The sequence below is a fragment of the Struthio camelus genome, chromosome 17 (genome assembly GCF_040807025.1).
Source record: "Struthio camelus isolate bStrCam1 chromosome 17, bStrCam1.hap1, whole genome shotgun sequence".
In the NCBI taxonomy this organism is placed as follows: Eukaryota; Metazoa; Chordata; class Aves; order Struthioniformes; family Struthionidae; genus Struthio; species Struthio camelus.
Window position 1 is genome coordinate 14,275,273 of NC_090958.1, and position 21,053 is coordinate 14,296,325.

The 21,053-nt window shown below is 37.0% G+C and overlaps 1 protein-coding gene across 4 annotated transcripts in view; it reads left to right on the forward strand.

The window, feature by feature from the left end:
* RIMBP2 (RIMS binding protein 2) overlaps window positions 1-21,053 on the forward strand; it is a 123,368-nt gene that overhangs the window by 31,930 nt on the left and 70,385 nt on the right. For all 4 annotated transcript variants that reach the window (XM_009666660.2, XM_068911647.1, XM_068911648.1 and 1 more), the window contains exon 2: window positions 18,959-19,048. The gene's annotated coding sequence lies outside the window, so the exon portion shown is untranslated. The remainder of the gene's footprint in view (window positions 1-18,958; window positions 19,049-21,053) is intronic.

Below are 21,053 nucleotides of genomic sequence, written 5' to 3' on the forward strand. Positions count from 1 at the left end.
TCTAAATCTGCCCGGAACTTTAACTGAATTTATTCTCCTTCAGATTTGGGGATGGTGTATGCATTACTATATGTATTTTTTAAAATGTGTTTGTCCCTTTCCGTGTCTTGGAATGGAAAAAGAAGAAAATTGGTGAAGTAAATGGTCCAGTGAATTGGTCTTACAATCTCTAATATTGATTACATTATTAACAAATCAGGTTTTATGTCAGTTCATATCCTTTTATTATATGCAGTAATAATTTCATTACATTTGTTTCAAGCTGGTCTTGTACTTGCTTAAATCTTTGAATAAACTTGGATACAGGCCTTTTGGCCCAGCCTCTACAGCCTTTGAATTAATTTTAAAGCTTTTCAATGGCTCAAATCAAATCACAGAGATGCACTCAGTCAGTTTTTAAAATTTTTATATTATTTAAAAATTTATATTATCAGTTAGACTTTATTTGGTCAGAGACATTTCTGTTGCCCAAGGTTGATACAGTCTCTTGAAAAAACTTTGTGATTTTGAATTTTCTAGGTAAAAGCTGAAGGTATTGTTCACATGAAGAGCCATTTAAGTGCAGGAATGGAGAAGGGTGCGATTAAAAGCATCCTGAGTTTTGTCAAAAAGGGAACCACAGAAGCTAGTGTATAGGAACTATATTTGCTAGTTTATACTAGCTGCCAATTTTTCTCAGTTATGTTGCAGGGAGATTAAAGTCATAATTCATTAGAAGTCACTTTCAAAATGCATAAATACAGGATCTATTTTTCGTTGCTGTTTTGGTGAGCAGCAGTTTTAAAAAATGAAAATCTAGCATTCTCTGCAGCTAGTGTGCCCCATTTTTTTCTTTCTTTTCTTCTATCCTTAAAATTGAGAGCAACCATTTCTGGGAACTTCTGCAAGGCTTTATATTTGTAGCTATCTCAACAATTGATTTTATGACCTGAAAAAATGAAATGTGACAACCCCTAAAGCTAAATAGTATTAGCATTGTAATTTTTTTTGATCTTTAATTTAGCGTGAGAAAATTTCAACACTTGATTTTGTAAAATGAAATACTCTATTCCAGTAGTAGTAGTAAACCTTAACAATATCCCACCATGTCCAGGGATTCCCTTGAGTGGGGGTTATTTACCCTGTCCAGAGTTTTAATTTTATTGTACTTCCACTTTTATATATCCTTTGACCAAAGTTTTTTCAGTCAATTCACAAGTCAGAAATATTTTATAAAATTATTCCTACCTCTTCCATTTTTCTCCTTAAGCAAGATTATTTGTTAATCAGCTGATATGTTATACAAAAGATGAATTCTGTGCTCTCATAAGACTCTGCTTGCTTGCTTGCTCGCTTGCTCTAATGATCTTCAGACTTACAGTCTTCTTTCAGGTCATTTGTATTATATATATCTATATAAGGCTTTGATTAAATATCAGCAGAAATTTAACTGACTACAAATGCCTTAAGACCCGAATGTCCTGCTCTAGTTTAGGGATTAGTAATAGCATATAATAGTTAGTAATATCGACTTCTAAAGAACGAACCGTAACGCAAGTATTTACTGTTATTAAGATCACAAAAGGCTTCCCTGCATGGTACTCAGGGAAGCCTGAAGCTGAGCATGGCTTGCCAGCCTTCCTTGTATGAATAAAATTCATCATACCTTGCCAGATTACCCTTTTTAATGTGCTTTTGCCTCATCTCGTCTGGTGGCTAAGAGAAGTGTCAGGCAAAAGAAGGCCCTCCCCTTGAACAGCCCTCAGGGGAGTGATGTTCTCTTTCCAGGCAGCAGCTAAAAGGTCAGCCTCAACTAGTAAGTGAGATTAATTTTAATTTAACAGTGTGATGCGATACAGCACGAATGAGCAGAAAGTAACTCTGACTCTTTCTGTTTGCCTGTGTCACTAAAGAGGGAAGATGGATGCAATTGCATATATGCAAGGCTGCTTTCTGAGTAAGTGGGGGTGAAATACATGTTATTGCTACCACATGTACCGCTAAGTAATGAAATAATTAATGGTTTAAGGTTGAGGGTAATATATGCCTAATTAGTCATGTTGAAGCAAATTTAAGATTAACTGAAGATGCCAAATAACATGCTTGCTGAAGACTTGGAAATAGCAAAGAGATAACTCTGACTGCAACTGTAGTGCAGATTTCTAGCTGATGGTTTTATACCCTGTTGAGAGGAGAAAAGAATCTATTTGGATTAATGTCATAGTTTAGTGAAGGGGAAAATACTTGGGGCTGTGGATAAATTGCTTCAATATTCCACAGATCTTAAGTAGTTACTTCCTTGCCTGAATTGGGGCCTTGACGATTTCGTTTTCTTTTGATTTTATATTAAGCGGAGTAATGTACAAATATTTCCCTGGCAGCATTTATTGGCTTTAGGAAAGAGAAGAAAGGGAGAAGGAACGTGCTAAATACGTGATTTAGATTTTGTGTTGCTTTTTATGCTGTGTTAGCACAAAGCACTTTTGCCTGTGTTGTGCTTCCCTCAAAGATGCCTGGAAAATTATCCTCATAGATTAAAAAGTTTCAGAACAGATGTATGACAGTAAAATAAAATAAAAACCCAGAGAAGTTGTGGTAGTTCCTTAAAGGTTTAAAGACTTACATGTTTCTGTGGAGAAAGGAGGTATTATACAGGAGGAACGATTTTAATGTCAGTATCTGGCTCTGGATCTGCTTTCATTTTGCTGTTCAGCACTAAGTCAATCATCTAAGACCACGTTTCTAGAATTGTTCATTTTGTCTGCCCCAGTTTTTCAAGGAAGTGAATTGAGACTACAGTTAATTACTCAGTTCTTCTTCGTGAAAAATAGCGATCATACATTCCCCGCAGATTAATGTACAAACTATCGACCACCTCAGCATATATGTATATCTGTCAATGTGCAAACATGATTTCTTATGGAGATACTGCTCTGATCATTTTTCCTTGTACGCCGTCGAATTTCCTTTCCTAATGCCATTTTTATTTTTTTAAGCTGCCAAGTGTCTTCAAGCAGCCATTGCTTAAAAACTGTACTTAAAAGCTACTTTCTTTTTTCTATAAGCAAAGAATTTCTTGCTTCCAAAATTATGCTGGTTCTGGTCCCCATTTTGTCTCATGCTGTAAAAGACGAAACATAGTAAATTTCAGCAGGGACTTTCTTTTTGTTCTAATTAAAATAGTGCTTAATATGAAGTCTAGTACATTACTATGGTTCAAGGTGGAACACAGGTTCCAGCAGAGCCTCAATAAAATAACACCATTTTATTTTAAAAACCCGTCCATCATTTCTGGTGAATTGTAGTGTTTGTTAACTATTGTATTTCTCCTCCTTGGTGTCCTTGCAACAGGACTTTAGATCATATTGAGTGAAAGGATAAGAAACAGCATTGCTTTAATTAAGGGAATACTCTAAACAGATCTATTTTCCGTAAAATACGTATTGCCTGTAATGGCAGGCAATAGAGGCATGAGAACTCTTTGTTGGCCCTTATGTACAGTGAATGCACAGTTCACTTAATGCTTGCTCGTGGGCCATGAGTAATGAAATAATTTCAAATTCAGACTGGTAGCCTTTTTTACCCTATTGTATTGTGATGTATTCTTCTTGAGAATCCTTATTGAAAAAAGATGTGTGTGTAGGTTTTCACACCTGTAAACATGCACATAGTAAAGCTATTAAGCTTTGTTAAAGTGCTAAAAGTGTATTTTGCTAAATGGACAGAGAAAATGAAAGCTATTCTTTAGAACAAACTGTGCAGCCCTTTCAGATTTAATGTTGATTGTATTATGTAAGAAGTCACATGTATTTCCCTTTTTTTCCTAGTTTTTAAGTTGAGTTGAAAATGTTTTAAAAACAGCTTTGATTAATAGAATATGAGACATGGTGATTCCCCATCATTTGAGAGCTCTGCAGGTGAAGAGAAGGCTTCCTAACTTAGCTGTTTGTTTGTTCTCATTAAGAAAGGAAAGCCAAGGTTGTTCTGATAGCTGTAAATGGAGATGTAGTGTTTTGAGGAGAACACCCAATTGTAGCTAATCTTAATTAAGGAAGATTTGATTGGACTGTAGAAGGATCTACATATGGTTTTGTATAATTTTTCTTACAAAAACCTTGCAGAGAAAGCAGTAGCCCACTGCACGTTAATTTGGTTAATTCATAACGTTAGTGTTTATATACATATTATGTTTAACAGAAGATGCAAAATTGACAGGGAAGTCTTACTCAAAGGCTGTAATGTTATCTGTTCTATAAATAGAACGTTTGGAGCAAGAAAAGCTCTTTCTGAATAGCGCCTCTGGCATCTAACTTAACATTATTCAGCATATTTTCTTTGTCTTGAAATGAAAAATTATCTTCTGTTTTCGAGTCACTTGTAATTTTTAAAATTGTTCCAAACTTAATGTAGAGATTTCAGTAATTATGCAACGTATCACTATAAACCTCTTCCTATTAAAATTTCTCTGAGAGACAATTGAATGATTACTAATGTCACCAGAGTTCACACTTCTTTTTTAACGCTCGCCTCTTTAAATTTATTGTTTAAAAGATGGCAATCCATGAAAAAAAACGTAGTTAGGTGCTGGTTGATGTTATACTTAGATGCAGCACATTTCATCCTTATTTTTAAGTGCCACAGGACTGTTTTTCACCTGCTGGGGTATGATGTTACCATGACAACGGCGGATCATCTCGTTTGCTATTCTCTCCTCTTTGTGCATGACAAAACGGAAAGCTTTTTGAGACATATTTGTGAAAGCTGATCTAACTAATTGCATTTTATTTATCAGTGAAATAGAACAAGAAATGGCTTGTTCTGTTTCTGCAAGAATAAGAAATTTCTAATGTAAGAAGTAGAGCGATGAAATTGATTATTTAATCAAAGCTGACAAGACCTCTCCGTAGGGTAGTCCTGTATAATAGTGTCTGCAACTGGTCTGTTAGCAGAATATTAACGCACCTGGTCTTTAGAAGATCCGATTCTACTATTCTACTGAGAGAACGCCCGGTTCACGTTGCAGTTCACCAGTCTTCCATATATCTTCTGTTGATCAGCGAATGGAAATCTTAATGCCGCAGTAGATAACTGAATAGCTGCTTGCAGTTGCAGTCTTGTTCTTAATGAGTTCCTGTGGTGATCAGAAGAACTTTGTTCATGTGTGTCTAGTTGACGCGTTTATTTTTTCTTCCACTATTGAAATCAAAATAAGTAGAAAAGATGGATAGCAAATTTCTTACAAATTATCATAATATGTGAGTAGAAATTCCCGTGTGTACAGAAACCACATTACGCATTTTAATTACTTTAAATATTTGGTTGCTGATGACCTACAAAAAAGTTTGCATCCTTGGCACATCCATTGGGGTCAAGACTATAGAGCAAGTCGCTGCCAATTGGACATATAAAACAAGAAGTATGGAATATGATGGTAAAGTCAAATAAGAAATATGTGTCAGGCGGGCAGTAGGGAATGTCCCTTTCAAGCAGTGCCCCTTTGATACCAGCATTCAAATGGGGTTAATATTTATCCCACACTGTATTTTCTTGGTGCCTTTTTACAAGAGCAAGGATCTCGTTTACTCCTTTCTTCTCTGGAAATTTCTTCTTTCCTTCCTTCTCTGGATAATTCGAGATATTTCTGTCTTTCTCTTGGGTTTAAGTTGCCGATGAAGTCACTAGATTTCTGCCATGGTAAATGAGAGTTAGACCCTCTGCCTCTTAGATACATTTATTTTATTGAGGAATGAATGCAAAAATAATTGAAAGAAAAAACCCTGAAAAAACAGTGGTTTAGCCTCAACCCACAAATCAAGTGGATTAACTTTCTAATACCATCCGAGGGAAAACATGGTTGTAATATAAAGGTTAAGATTAATCCACTATTAAATACTGCAGAAATGTATTTTTACTCTGTCTTTGGTTGCGTTTATGTTCCGAGCAGCTGGCTGTTATCTGGCAGTATGGTGGAACATAAATGCATTAGTTTTTTAATGGGAATACTAAATAGTAGTTTGGCTAACCTGAGGTTACTTTAAGTGTATTGATGTATATGGCCACCCTTCTTCCCTTGGAGGGCAGCCCAATGAAAGGCTGAAGCACACGATATAGGTGTTTGAGGTAGCTACATTAGGAACAGCTGCATTGCAGGTTGTAGAATTACGTTGGTATGAAGCCTCTGTTAAAATTTGTGGCTATGGAAATAATTTTTATATAGTAACTGTTGAAAGCATTACCTATGTTGCACAATTTTAGTGAAATAGCCTTAGGCCAAAAATAATTACAGTGTTAACATACATAAATGACTCATTACTGATGAGGATTGACCTTCTCTTTTCCTCTCATTATTCTGTGAAACTGATAGGCCTGAAGTTGACTTGAATTGATTCTTCAGTTATCAGATACACTTTTGTATACTCCTTTTCCACAAGATGGTTATATATGCTTTTGTCATCAAGGAATTAAGCAGTTATCTGATGATAATATTTTATTGCAGCTCCTGAGGAACTTTAAAAAGATGGTGTTGAAAACTTAAGTTATACAACTGCTCTCTTTGCCTGTGTGGCCGATGTTGTTTGATACTCTTTGTAGACGTTAACAAGAAAAAAGGTAATACCATATACTGCCAGCTGGAGACCTCATTCCGTCTGTGTTGTAAGCTGGAAGTGCGCAAAGAGATTTGGTCCTTTGTTTTTGAGTATAGGGTCTAGGTGTTGCATTACACGTACCTCATGAAGAAAAAAAGGCATCATAAAAAAACAAATATAGCATCAAATACTAAATATTGCTATCATGAGGTATGTCCTCTTTTCTGCTGTGTTCACGTTTGCCTCCTTCACCCATAATAGTCATAAAGTCCAACAGCAATGTCTTAAAAATAACCTATGTAGCATATTTGTTAATTCATTATAAACAGCTGGGTTACAATGTCAGATATGTTACTTACTCTTGAATGTGGATGCTATAATAAAACTGTTGCACTTCGTATGTCAAAAGATTATCGCTATACCCATTTTCTTTATTATAAGAGAAGAAAAGGTCTCAACATTTTCATTATGCAGCATAAGTGAAGAAAATGAGACAGAGAACGTGATGAACAATTTTCTGTGATATCCTTGGTTTGAGCAGCAGTAGACCAAAGCAATATAGTTGCATCTGATTCTAAAATAGGGGACTCTTCCAAAGCTTCAGGTAGATCTGATGGTGATCTCTGGCTCCTGTGCTGTAAAAAGGACAATGTATCTTGTGTCCGTATTAGCAGATACATTAGAAGCAAATCAGAGTCTTCCCATTGAAGCTCTAGCATAAGGAGCTGGAGATGTGAAAGATTCTTTGACTCGTAGCATGTCATTTCAGACGCTTTGGAGCAAAGCGCAGCATCTCTCCCTGGGAGTTTTTTTGCTGATTTGGTTTCCAAGTTGCCTAGAAACACTGAAACAGGTTGAAATATGGTGACTGGGGGTGAGAAGAAGAACCCTTAGTCTTTCAGAAAGGAAAGGTTTTAGACAAGTGAAGAAGCCCTTGAAGAATGGCTATTCCACATTTGATTAAATATTATATTTACAATTAACATTTGATATTAAGAGTTTTGCAACGTAGAATGCAGCTTTTAAAATTTCTACTGGGTATTCTAAACGATGGAGGTGCCTGTGGACATTTTAACTTTCAAAAGCTGCTTTTTGAATGAAAAGCTAATGTTCAAGTAATTTTTCCAGCAATGGAAAAATCACCAAGGGGGAACGAGGGGAAGATTGCAGGATCAGTTCAAATGTTTCAGTTGTCATACTGTCTTATCTTGGACAAGCGACAACTTTCCCATTGAAACCTGACGTTACTTCCATGACTCTTAGGATAGAGGCTGTGTCTCATTCTGTTTATAAAGCATTCAGTGTATAGTAATGTTATCTCATAACTGCCGGGAATTGTATAGACATGATTGGGAATCCGATAGACTTTAAAAAACTGCTTTATGGCAGTTGTAGTTTATATTTAGACGTTCAGACTGAGAGATGAGCACAGGTAAAATTCAAAGCTCAGCACTGGATTCCAGAAAGAATTCTGTCTGATACTGGTTCATGTAATGTCCTTGGGAAAGTCAAGTGCAGACACTATTTTAAAAACAATGATTGATTTTTTTTTCTAATGCCTCATTTTCTCAGTGATCCATCTTAGCCTTGTTGAACATCGTTTTTGGAGAAACTGCTTATCCACAGCTTGTATTAAAGTGAAACACACTGCATGATTTCCAGGGATTACACAGGAGGAGACCGCCAAGTATGGAATGTGTGTGCATCAGCTGATGGCTTGTGTCTTTAGCAGGACTGTCCTTCCTCACTATGGAGTAGTTCTTGGTTTCTTTACAAGCAGGTGTCTCTGTAATGCTCATTCTATTTAAATATTATTTTGACTGGAACAAGGAGGATCGAACACAATGACCCGGTTTTGCCTTTCCAATCAATTAATTTGAGGAACACAACAACGATTTATCTCTGACCATAGAAAATGAAATTAAACTTTGTGAAGTACGGCCAAATCACCGAAGAGGAGTGAGGGAAGATTTCGAGATCAGTTCAAACGTTTTAATTGCCGTGTTCTCTTACCTTGGACAAGCAACATACATGCTGTGCTTCAGTTTTCCCATATGTGGGATTCTTACGTCACATTGCTTCTGTGCTTTGATGTCTAAAAAGGAAAAATATTAATTACTTAGCTTGCTCACTTAAGTCTTTGGACAAGGAGGAGAGACATGGTCCATTCTACTATCCACTCATTTCATGCATTTTCAGGTCCAGAGAGTAGTTTCCATGCTCTCCCAAACGTGAAGGAGGTTGTGTGACTGTCATTGACCTTTCTGCAGTGTCTTTATGGTGTGACAGGTCTTTAGGTCATCCCTGCTATATCAGAACTCCTGAATGTGAGTTGGACGCTTATGACTGGTTTCTCAAAGGGCACCAAGTCTTTTTCTGTGAAAGCGCATCCTTTATCGAAGGGTGTGTGTGTTGGGGGGGGGGGGGGGGTATTTAATAAATGTGTGTGTTTTGAGGAAGGAGAAATGGGGAGAATGGAATCTCTCTGTACCCATAAACTCCTTTAGTTGCATTATTCCAGGCATTGTTCCAGGAAAGCTATTTACAAATGTTTAACTCAACCTTTGAGTAGATTCTTTGAGAAAACTGTTGATATAGTTCTGACCAGCACTGAGGGTGTGCTCATCAGATGTGAATAATCAAAGCCTCCAAGTGTCATTGAAAAATCTGTGTTCTTCCTTTCTGATCCTGCAGAACAGAGCAGTGAGTATTTTATTTGTGAAACTACAAGGGTCATGGATTTGAGGTGGTAAAAAATTGTGCGTGAACAAACTAAGCGTGTGAAGAGCTAATACTCCAAATGGACAAGATGGAAGAAACGTGAGTGAAATGAATTGCTAGTGAAAAGCCTATTACCTGAAAAGTCTTACTGAAGTGAAAAATAGTGTAATGCATTCACAGCGCTTATTCCATTATATCTGGTCCTAGTCACTAGTGCCAAGACAACATACCCCTTGTGATTTCCAAGTCCAACATACTACTGCAGTTCCTGTGTTCCTTATTTAGCAGTGCTTTTTAAGAAGTGCTGTTTTTCTGTGGTGTTTCTTATGCTAAATTCAGCCTACTGATGAGAGGGTAAAAACTGCATTTGTCTTCTGTTATTATGGCAGAGTATAATTTGCATGGAAATGTTTCTGTTTTTAAAATGAAGAATTTCTAATTGTGAAGTGATCTTATTTAAAATTTGAGCCTCCTTAGTCACGAGAATGGTAGCAGGATAAACTACTTGTATCTGGCTATTCGTACTCTCTGTACAAGTTTAGTTCCTTAGTCTTTAAACGCTAACATCACTAAATGTCAGCTTATACTTTCCCATACTATTTACTGACATTTACTTCATCGTGACAATTCAGAGCCAGAACCACTCTGAAATAATAAAACCCCCCAAGCAACAATCCTTTAATTTCGTTGCTTTTCATTGCATTAATAGTTTTTAAATGATATAGGAATGGACTTTAACAAAATAGATGAAACTTTGGTCTTATTTAAGAAAATAGCAAAATTCCGGTTGAGTTCAGGAATTCCAGGATCTCATCCAATGTGTTCATCAGCAGTCATCTTTACTGTATATTTCAACAGAGCAGGCAAAAATACTAGCTGGTATGTGAACCTGCATGGAAATAGGCTATCTCTAACTCATAATGTAGGTTATTAAAAGTGTAACTTTCTAACTATCAAACCTGATAACTCTAGAAGCCAGGACTGGGTAGTACTGTACCCTTCATGGGAGGTGGAGGGGACATTCAGCATCTTCAACTGTTTTCTTTGATTCCACTGTTATCTTACTAGCACGTATACAAAACTGTCAAATATAATGGAATGGGTGTCAGTACATTAAGGAACAGCAACAGAACAGATGCATCTCTTGTGAATGCATATTTTCTCTGCTTGCTTCCAGTTCCACTTTGCTCAGTGTTATATTATATAGTGGTTAGAATTACGCAGGATAGCCTATATTTTTCTGACGTCATCTCTATGTTAAGTACAGAGAGAAACTTAGAAAGATTTTAATGGCAGCTTCTTGTACAGGCTGTGCCTCTCAGCCTAGCTCTGTTAGCTTGTCCATATTGAAGTTCTTAAATAGTTCCACTGTGTACTCTTCAGGATGAGTCAGCTTTGCCTTTAAAATGAAGCTTTTACAAGAATTAAAAATGAATTGGTGGTGGTGAACCTGACCTTAGAAGTGAGGCATTTGCAGGACAGGAATATATAAGAAAAGATTAGAAGATTCTTCATGTTTTCCTTTCTCTTTAAGTACCTGTAGACCAGAGGTTTTCACTTTTCTCTTGGAGTAATGTGATTCTATTCGTGTGTCGTCAAAATAGAGAACTATCGTACAGGATTATCATCAGAGTGCTCTAATACAGTCAGTCCAGGTTACTGACAAAAACAAATTGTCTCAAAGAAAAAAGCTACAAATAAATAAATAGTGTATAACTTGTTTTTAAAACAAAAATAATTGATGGATGAGCAAACTAGCACACAGGGCAACAGATGCCTTACTCCAGGCAATGTAGAACCTTGTTACCCAGACAGTAGTGTCAGATTGTATTAAATCTACAGAAGTCATCCTCCCACTGTGAATTTTTATAGTCAGTCCTCATATCCACAGGAGAATTTCTACTTTTGCTGTATTATGAACACACATTTTTGCTTTCAGTTCTGCACTTAAAAAGATGAAACTCGTATATAAGGTAATATATTTTATTTTTAATATGTCTGTCAATTTTTTTTTTTTGTAGACGTTTCTTCGTTAATGATCTCATGTTCTGTGATGGATGTACTAGTGGGTCAGCCTTTAAATCCATGTAGTGCTCTGGGCACCCCTTAAAAAATAGAACATTGCAGGAGTATTTGTATACATTTGGGAGGGCTGTCAATTTTCTGAATCAGTTTATTTCACAGATTCTGAAAAGATCATCGTTAGTGCTGTTTTCCTAAAACTACATGCTTGTCTGAACTGAGAATGCCTGGAGTATTCCTTACATCTGGCAGGAAATATCCAAGCTGTTTAGAATTTTGTCTGACATGTTATATTTTAAAGACAGGGTTTCAGATTCTTTTTGCAACTCACTCCATATATGGTCCTGGTATGAGTACATGCTTGATTAGCATACCAGCACATATGTGATATATGTAAGTATGGCTTATGCTTCTCATCTTTAAGTAAGAAAGCTTGAGCCAGAGACCTAGAAGCTCTATGCAACCTGTACCTACCTGCATTTCAAAAAAATTGTGTTTTTTTTATTTGTTCTGTAGCTTGTTGATGCTAAGCTGTGACAGTGAACAACATTTCATTTTCCCGTGGTGGGAGGTGGAATAGTTCTAAATACAGCTTCTGTTGCTTCTTTTCTTACCATTCATTTCGCACATTCATTTCTCTGTTTTCAAAATTTTTGGATGCAGGCTGTCTTTTATCAGACTAGTAACTAAATTGCTTCAAGCGCTTGATTTTTTAAATGGGTATTTGTGTAGCAACATCATGAGAAAGAGGGTGACAGACTAATGTTTGGCTGTGTGTTCAACTAATAATTGAAATCCGATGTCGAGACTGGAGGCTGATGAGAAGCTTTTTGGAAGTATGCGGTACCTGTTTGTATTTTACTTACACGTTAGTCTGCTAACATTCAGTCAGCATTTGCCTCCTCATATGTTTTATACAGTGTCTTGGAGTAACTGGCTTGATGAGTTCTTAGTCTTCAATCTACTTGCCTTTATTAACAGCTGCAATATATTGATTTGAAAAGCTTAAATGATAGACCTCCTTTGAACATAGTAAAATGTTGCTTCTTAGGTGCAATTAACTTATCAGAATTGTTACATACAGTGAAGAACAGCGCAGTGGGCAGCAGGGGAAAAAGGACAAAACCCTCATTAAATGTATGAAAAGAAGCCAAAAGCTATTTATATAATAAATTAGAAAAAATGATGGTAGTGTGCATGGTAATCTTTCCACAAATTTCTTTTTAGAATGGTACTGGTTAGTTGTCAAGAAATCGAAGAATCCGAATCCAGTGCTTCAAGCTCCAAAATGAATTGCAAAAGCCCACAAAATTTCCTTTAGGCCCAAGCAATGAGAGAGAGGTGCCTCTGCATGTTGCCTTTATACTTTTCATAGTTATTAAATTGAGAAGTAGGGAACGCTGCAGTGGAGAAGTGCTAGCATTCATAGACAAGCTGGAGGCAAGAAGAACATATCCAGCCTGTTGCCAGTAAGCCCGTCATTTGTGATGGCTACCCCATGCATTTGCTGACCTCTACTTTCTGTTGACTTGGAGGTTCTATTTCAAACTGGCAGTTGTAAGAGCTGAAGTGAGAAGTGTTGCCCTGTTGTTAATGCATTCAGAGCTAGCTGCCAAGCAAAGGAGAACAGAATGGAAAAATAGTTTGTTTATTTGAATACATCACTGTAAGGAAGCATAGCCTTCCGTAAAGAAAAACCGGAGCTGAGATTTTCAAAAGGCACCTGTCTCCCTTAAAATGAGTTTGAAGCTTCAAAACTCTTTCTGGATCCAACCCTAAAATCCTAATGAAATCAAATCACAACAGAGTAAAATAATAATCAAATATGTTGAATTCCCCCCCAAATGAAAAACTCTTTTGTGTTTCTCTCTGGCCCTTATCAAATTGGCATGTACAGTGATGGTATGGCAGCGCTTCTTGGGAGAGCAAACGTGATCTGGCAACTTTCAGAGCCTGCCTGTTGGTCAGTAAGCTTTTATACCACAAATCTGAATTTCCTCTTTTGTCCATGGAAGGAAGCTAAAAATGTCTTTTTCTCTCTGTGACTTAAATTCTCTTTTTTAATATATGAATAGCCTATTGGGTGGAGTTTAGTCCCGGGGCGATTGGGAGTGACTTGGTCATTTTTTTGTTGAAGGCTTATATTTAGCTAATCTGGAAGCAGACATCTTTGAGAGACCAAACCACTGGAGTCAATGGATTAGACAGAAAAGCAGCAGCAAATATGATATGGTAAATGTTTTCAAAAATCGAGGTGGTATTTCACAGCCGCAAAAGAAGTACTGCATTTTCTGATGAGAAGAGGAAGTATGTAATGAATACGGCAGGCAAATGTGTTCCTTGAAGTACAGTTACCAACTGGAAACATTCAACAGAGAACAACCTGAACATGAGAAATTTTCAACAGAGAACATAAACTATTTGTGAAAGTACTACCAGTTAGCTTGGAGAAGAGAAGGCTCACGGGGGATCTTATTAGTGTTTATAAATATCTGACGGGAGGGTGTCAAGAGGTCAGACTCTTCTCCGTGTCTTGGCAATGGGCACAAAACTGAAGCACAGCAAATTCCACTTGAACACAAGAAAACACATCTTTACTATGAGGGTGGTTGAACTCTGGAACAGATTGCCCAGAGAGGTTGTGGAGTCTCCATCCTTGGAGATATTCAATGTCCAGCTGGACATGGGCCTGGGCAACGTGCTCAAGGTGACCCAGCTTGAGCAGGGGGTTCCACAAGACAATCTTCAGAGGTTCCTTCCACCCCCAGCTTCGTGTGATTCTGTGATACTCATGATACACAGATACACATGATCACATTCTGTGATACACAGAAGCTAGTCTGTGTGCTCATTTGGGCAATAACTACATGCTGCTTCAGTTAATCCAACCAATCCAGGTTACTCTCAGGCCATGGCAAACAACTGGGCTAGTATGTGAGAACGCAGATTGGGAGTAGATCTGCCATCCAACCTCTTGGTTTGGGGCGTGACCTTGGGCAAGTGACTTGATCTCTCCATATCTCTGTTTCCTTTTATGCTGCTTCTCTGTCTTCTCAATTTAAAAAACAGACTTTTTTAGAGTAGTGATAGTCTCTTCCTCTTTATTTGTCCAACAAACAAATCTGATTTTCAGCTGAGGGTTCTGTTAAATAATAAGCAAACATGGGAATATTTTGTGTTTCTGCAGCTCCTTTCCATAGATCAAACAGAAGATTGTTATTCCAAGAAGGCGCTGAGAAAAGCAGGGATTTTAATTGTTGCTTTCCTTTCTATGAGATCACCAAAACCCCAGCTGAATTAGCAATACTGTTGTTTTTTGTTATGTTCAGCTGTTTTCTGCTATAGGATACAAAATATTTGAGTCGTATACTGTTGAAATGTTTTCCCATGCAGATAAGTAATAAGAATGGGCAGAGTGAAAAAAGGAAAGTTAAAAATCATTTACTGTATGCAATGAGTTCATCATAGGGGAAGCTGGGAGTTCTGTGAACATCGCGTTTCTCCACGTACAGAACATTAGATACAGCTTGTGTATGTTTGACTGCTGAGCATTTTTGTAGACCAGGGAAATATATTCACCAGATGTGAAAGTTTTATGTGATTGAGTTATGAAAGCATCCTAAGGAATTTTACAAGTGAAATGGATAACTTCATCTGTATGTTTTTTTCCTGATCTTATGTAATATTTCTCCTGTGAGGTGAACAAGTGCAAGCCTCCTTTCTCTTGCTTTGCCTACTGTGCCAAAGAGCGTAACTTTAACTTCCTTGTTTTTTCTTTCTTTCCATTTTATTTTTAATATGAATGTAAGGGGAAATTCTGGGTAGACAGCTTGTTTTAGATTGTTAGTGGAGAATATTTTCCTTGATCCAGCCCATTGAAGGCTGACATGTTGTTCCAAAATCGCAAGCACATCTCAGAAGTTGTAAAAACTTTTTAAAGAAGTTGAATATCAAGTTAATAATTATTGTTCCTATCTTGCAGTCCTTGCGGAGATGGCAAAAGAGCTTTAAAGTAGCCCAATCCCGTGATACTTGATAGGAAAAAAATTGCTATTATCTGTGATTATGGTGATATGGTAGGAATCTGAAACATGTGTTCTGGTGGATTTAGCTGCAGTGGTTTAAAATGTTGCTGTTCCCAGCTGGATACCTGTCCCTTTGCTGGAGGTTATCGTTCTTATACCAGGCCAAGAAAGGGTCTGTGTCCAAATATACCACAGCCACTTACTGGGCAGTAGATGGGCATTGAAACCTTTCTTTATGAGTAGTTTAACTAAAATGTTAGACTGCAACTGAGGTGGAAGAGAAAATAAGAAAGATGGCTATTCTGATAACTTTTGCAGAAGGACATGAGTGATAATAACATGCAGTAGCTATTTAAACTATTGCAGCTAAATCTGCCAGAATTCTTCTATCAGAGCCCTTATTGTATGGATTTATTTTTGTTGAGAGGTGACTCAGATCAACACGTTTTGAAATTAATATGCAAATTTATAAGTTGGCAGTAGTTGTGACAGCTCTCCTCATCAGATAAAGGAACTTGGCTAAAACTTGGGAGAGTTAGGTTCAACTTCTGGCTTTACCTCACATTATTGAGACTTTGATCAATCATTTGTGCCTTAATGCTTTTTCTGAGAGCAAACAATCTAAATAAGATCACCAGGTTCAGGGTCAAGATCATTAAGACGTTGATTGGGATGAGGAACGTAGGTATTGACACTAAAATGAACAGGAATATAATAGAAGTAGATTTATAAGTAAGGACCAGAGAAACTGAGATGGTTACTGCCCAACTTCTATTCAGCCTTGCAAGTAACATAACAGGTATTTTCTTCAGGTAGGATTAACAGCCAGCCCTATTGCTCTGCTCTCTCTCATAAACCAGTTTCCTTTTTGGAGAATTTAAGTGGGGTGGGAAGGATGCTTAGATTCATGTCAGTTACTCTACCTCGCCTTTCCCTTCCTCTCCCCATTTAAGAACTCCTTGTCACTTATTCCACATTAAAGTCAGCTGGGCAGTACTGATTTGTAACAAATGCAAACTGATCCATTAAAGTCCATGTTAAATCTGGCGTAACGTAAGTGTTGCAGGGTACAGCCTGTAATTTGTAAGGGTTTCAAAGCAGGCAGCGTAGCTTATTTTTCCTTTGTAAAGTATGGAATAGATGCACATTGTTTTACAAGTGACTTACAGTAATTAATAGCACACAGTGATTTATTTGCATATCCAAGGAACGGTACAGTGCAGTTTGCTCATGTTGTAAAAATATTTACTGATGTAATTCGCACCTATTAAAATGTAGCATGAGCTAAGAAATTCTCCTTGTTTTGGCCCTCAGAACAGTCTAGCATCTCACAGGGCGCGCCTGCCACTTTTAATTGCATCCTAAACAACAGATTTAACAGAACTTGAGAAATTGTAATTGCTGAGCACCTTATGGGTGAGATAATAGGTATATCTGTAGTTAGGAGACTGAATATTCTGCAGTTTCTTTTTTGTTGTTTTCAGTTCATCGCAGTAGCGCTTAACATCTAGCAGTCAAAGGACAGCTTACAATAAACATTGAGTCGTTCTGATACTGTAAGATGATGGTGCTTTATAACGTCATTACTTAAGGGGAACTAAATATTTTTGTTGTCCTTTGTTTACATTCAAACTTGGTTGTCAGACCACCATTCAGAGCATGGTCAGAAATGGAATGTTACCTGCGGAATGAATTGGTATGTTAAAATCCGTTTCACCTAGAAGAACTCAGAATGGCCTCTTCTGTGTGAGACATTTTACATAACAGGCATTTTAATCTTGTTTCCTGTGATTCATATGAGCCTACTAACTCGGTATGTGACCCCATAAGTTTTGAAGCCAGTGGCTAATTTTAATCAGGTTTGATCTTAAAAGTAATTTGTTGCAGGAAAAGCTGCACGTACCATGTAACAAAAACCTCATTCGGCGGTCCCACTTTCTTAGATATCAAAGTCAAATAGCCATTAGGCAGAAACCTGTAAGTTTTGCTAGTTCTGACAACTCAAAACTAATGATGCTTAGAAAATAATTTAGATAAATAGTTTAACAGTTTTGGTTCATTGAAAATACTGTGTATCTATTCAAAATGTGTCTTATAAGGAGAAAGTGTTGAAAGAAAGTGTTGATTTAGGAAATGGTATGCTTACAATAACAAATTTTTTGGTTCACGTAGTGTGAAAAATATTTAAATATCAGAATTTAAAAATTCCTCTTTTGTGAGGCCTACATTTGGTAAACCAAAAATGAACAATTGCAGTTTTTTTCATAATAAGAATTTTATAGAGAAATTAAATGAGCAGTTTTTCTTAAGACCTAAGCAGAATTAGAAGAGCTCTGGAGAACTCTGCTGAATAGTGTGGATTTTTGCAAATCACACAAAAGTGGGTCCAGTTTTGCTTGCAAGTCTTGCACATCTTAATATACTTTTTTGGCAAATCTAAGCAAAGTTTTCAAGGGATAACGGAGAATGGAAATGCTGTAGGTTGAAAGATTCCACATTGCCCAGCATGACTGGTTGCGGAGTTGCGGCTTTCATAAGCTGTTGATGTCACAACATTTAGATTTTTTAACTCGTAAAGCAGGGAGGGAGAAGGGGGACTGAATTGTTGAGATAGTTCAGCTTTACTACTGATATAACAGTTAAAATCTAGTTGGCTGGAAACTCTCAGTCTGGCTAGTGTGTAACCTTTTCCCCTGAGTCCTCCCAACCTTTCAGTCAGATCTCACGAATTTCTGGAATGTTTTCAGTACTCACTTTCCTTGTGATGGTGTGAGAGATTTGTTCTCAGAGAACTATCTTCATAAACTCATGCAAAAATGAGGTTCTCAGAACTACCAGTGGACACTGCTGTTTTTCCTGAGCTCCGTGAATTTTTTATGTGATGTGAGAAAGTGTTTTTCCACTCATTTTGACCTTTGACTGTATATTTGAATTTTATTTTAAGTTGTTTCCACCTTCTTATAGTGCCATATAAATAAATAAAGATATATACCTTAGACTGAAGTAATACCCTGATGTTTAGAAGGAGAGTACTGATCTATTGACTTTGGTGTGCATTTCTGATTTGCCTACCACTGTATTACATACACATGTACATTACATATTGCATATGCATAACATATTACATATATAACTGAATATAAATATATAAATATAATATATACAGAGTGTTTATACAAATACAAAAAAGTGCAAAAAAGTATAAATGAATAGATATTCTAGTTGTTGATTTTTTGGCCTTGTGATCCCCTAAGTTTGAGAGCATTGCTTTTTTTCTAGGAGCCAAATCTCTTCCCAGCTCTAAGAGAGGCAGCCAGGTTTGAGCACTTTCTTACAACCACGGGCAGATATAGACACCAGACCTGTGATGTCAGGTCATCTCCTTTTGTCTGCACATCTTTAATCAGATCATCTACTGAAAAACTGTGTTTTTATGATAGAGCTAACAGTAGTTGCAAGCTAATCTGCTGCTTCTGCACTTTCAACGCCTTTGGCTTTGTGCCTGTTATTAGTCACAATAGTTTGTTAATACCAAACAATGCAAAATTTTGCTTCCTTTAGCACTTCATAGGATGTAACATAATGGAGATAAATGGTCTGTAACACCCTTTACCTGTATTTTAGGAAAATGAACTGAAGGATGCTGTGCAAGAAAAGAATCGCCTGAGCCTTCAGTATGCAAGTGTGTCCCACAAAGCACTGCAATATGACCAGGTAACATCACAGACATAGAACTCATGCATTCATTTGTTACAGAAGTCAGGCTGCAGAGTGGATGAAAGTGGATTGTACAACCATTTTTCTTCTTTACTTGGTTTTTCTTGAGTACATAAAATATTTTAATTAAAGATCATTTACACAAATTTATTTTTATCAACAAATGTACTTTAAATTTGAAACCCACTGATAAGCTTTATAGGGATGCATTAATACTCTCATGCATCATTTCTTAATATTGTAAATTGGTATTAGGCTGTGGTAAAAAGAAGCCTTTTCCAGTGATTTTTAAGAGTGTTCCCTGGAAAATTCTCCTTTTTTCCCAAAACCAAACAACTAAACCAACAAAAAACCCGAAACACTGATGGAAGTGTTTTTTTTATCTAACATGTTTTTTGTTTCCTTCCACTCTGCATTTTTTCTTTGCACTTTTCAATTTCTCAATAAAACGTTGAAATGCTGTTTTTCAGCAGTATGTGTCCAAAACTCTGCTGAGCAGTTGTCATTTCCCCTGTAGCGTGGCATGTGACACAACTCCATGTCTCAGCTGTTCCAGGTCCTGATAGAAAAACCGCTTTAATAGCAAGCATTTTTCTTTCTTTTTTTTTTCTTTTTAAATACCTGTTTCAGGACAAAATATATCTTTCTGACTACAGGGATTATATCTGTGGCAAACACTGCATGGCGTGAGTAGCAAGGGCGAAGGCGCTGATGTGCCTCACCTCACCGAATAGGCACACAGTGGAAGGAAGAAACATCACGAACCAGCCCCTTTACAGGGCTTCATTTAGCTAAAAATAAAACTCCAATCTGGGATTTCTACAGGGCTTAAGTGAGTTGCTCAGCAACCTCACTCGCATCAGAACAGCCATTACTCACATAGGCTCTGATGAAAGCCCATCCCCAAAACGCGCAAAACAGCGATGACTGTATATTTCAATATCTCTGACGTGTATGTGGCATGGAGTAGCCCAGTGTTGAAGTTCCAGACCAAAGGAGGTCTTATTTAGTCCCTAAGACAAACAGGCCAAATTACTAAGATATTCAAAGGCAGCTGTGCACGTACTCTACATTTTGCGTGTTGCACCTGGTGTCCAAGTAGACCTGAAATTTCCTGTTGCAGGTTTGGTGAAGAATGTAAATTGTTTTTAGATAAGCAAGCAGTGTAATAATTTCTTTACGATAGAAGGAAACTATGTGGATGATAGCATCAGTTAATTTTATTCATCCATCTGTCTAGAATTTCTGCCTCTCCTAATGCTTTTCTCTTCTCTCTATTGTTGCTTATACATCACCCTTACTGTTTATTTCACTAGGCACATAACGGATAAGAACCTTACTTAGGCAGTTTTGTAATCTAGCTGACACAGATATAACATGCAGTATTAATGCAGTGAAAGCTTAGTGCACTCGTGACTCTAAAAATGTTAGCCTTCTTTTATTATCAGAAGGTGAGGATCTATGCAATTAATATTATACTATAGGTAAAGTTTGTTTCCTACTCAAGTAAAGAACTTGAGATATATTGAACAACCTAGTAAAAGCAATTTAAAATATACAAGTGAAATGTCAACCTAAGTGGAGTTAACAGTAAAATTACCTTTTACTATCATAGGGTCAGAATTTGTTGTTTTATGGATGTTTGTTTCTTCAAATATACGAAATACTGTGAAAGGCACGCTATTTAGCGTCATAGCCTCAATAGGATCAAAGACTTCCTTTACGTATACCCTCTTGCCTTTGACAACTTTAGAAATATGCAAGAGATGAGGATCTGTGCAGCATACTTTATATTAACAAATCTGTGTGTTCTGGATTGCATAGCAGGTATTTTGAGGGAGTGACTTGCATTGTTTTTTACCACACATGAAATGAGGTTGAAGATAGATTTGTTGTGCACTTTAGGTTACTTTGTACTATTTCAGAAACTGTGCAACTATAAAACCTTCTACATGTTGAAGTCAGAGGAGAATTTTAACAGAGGGAGAAAGCACTGAAAGGC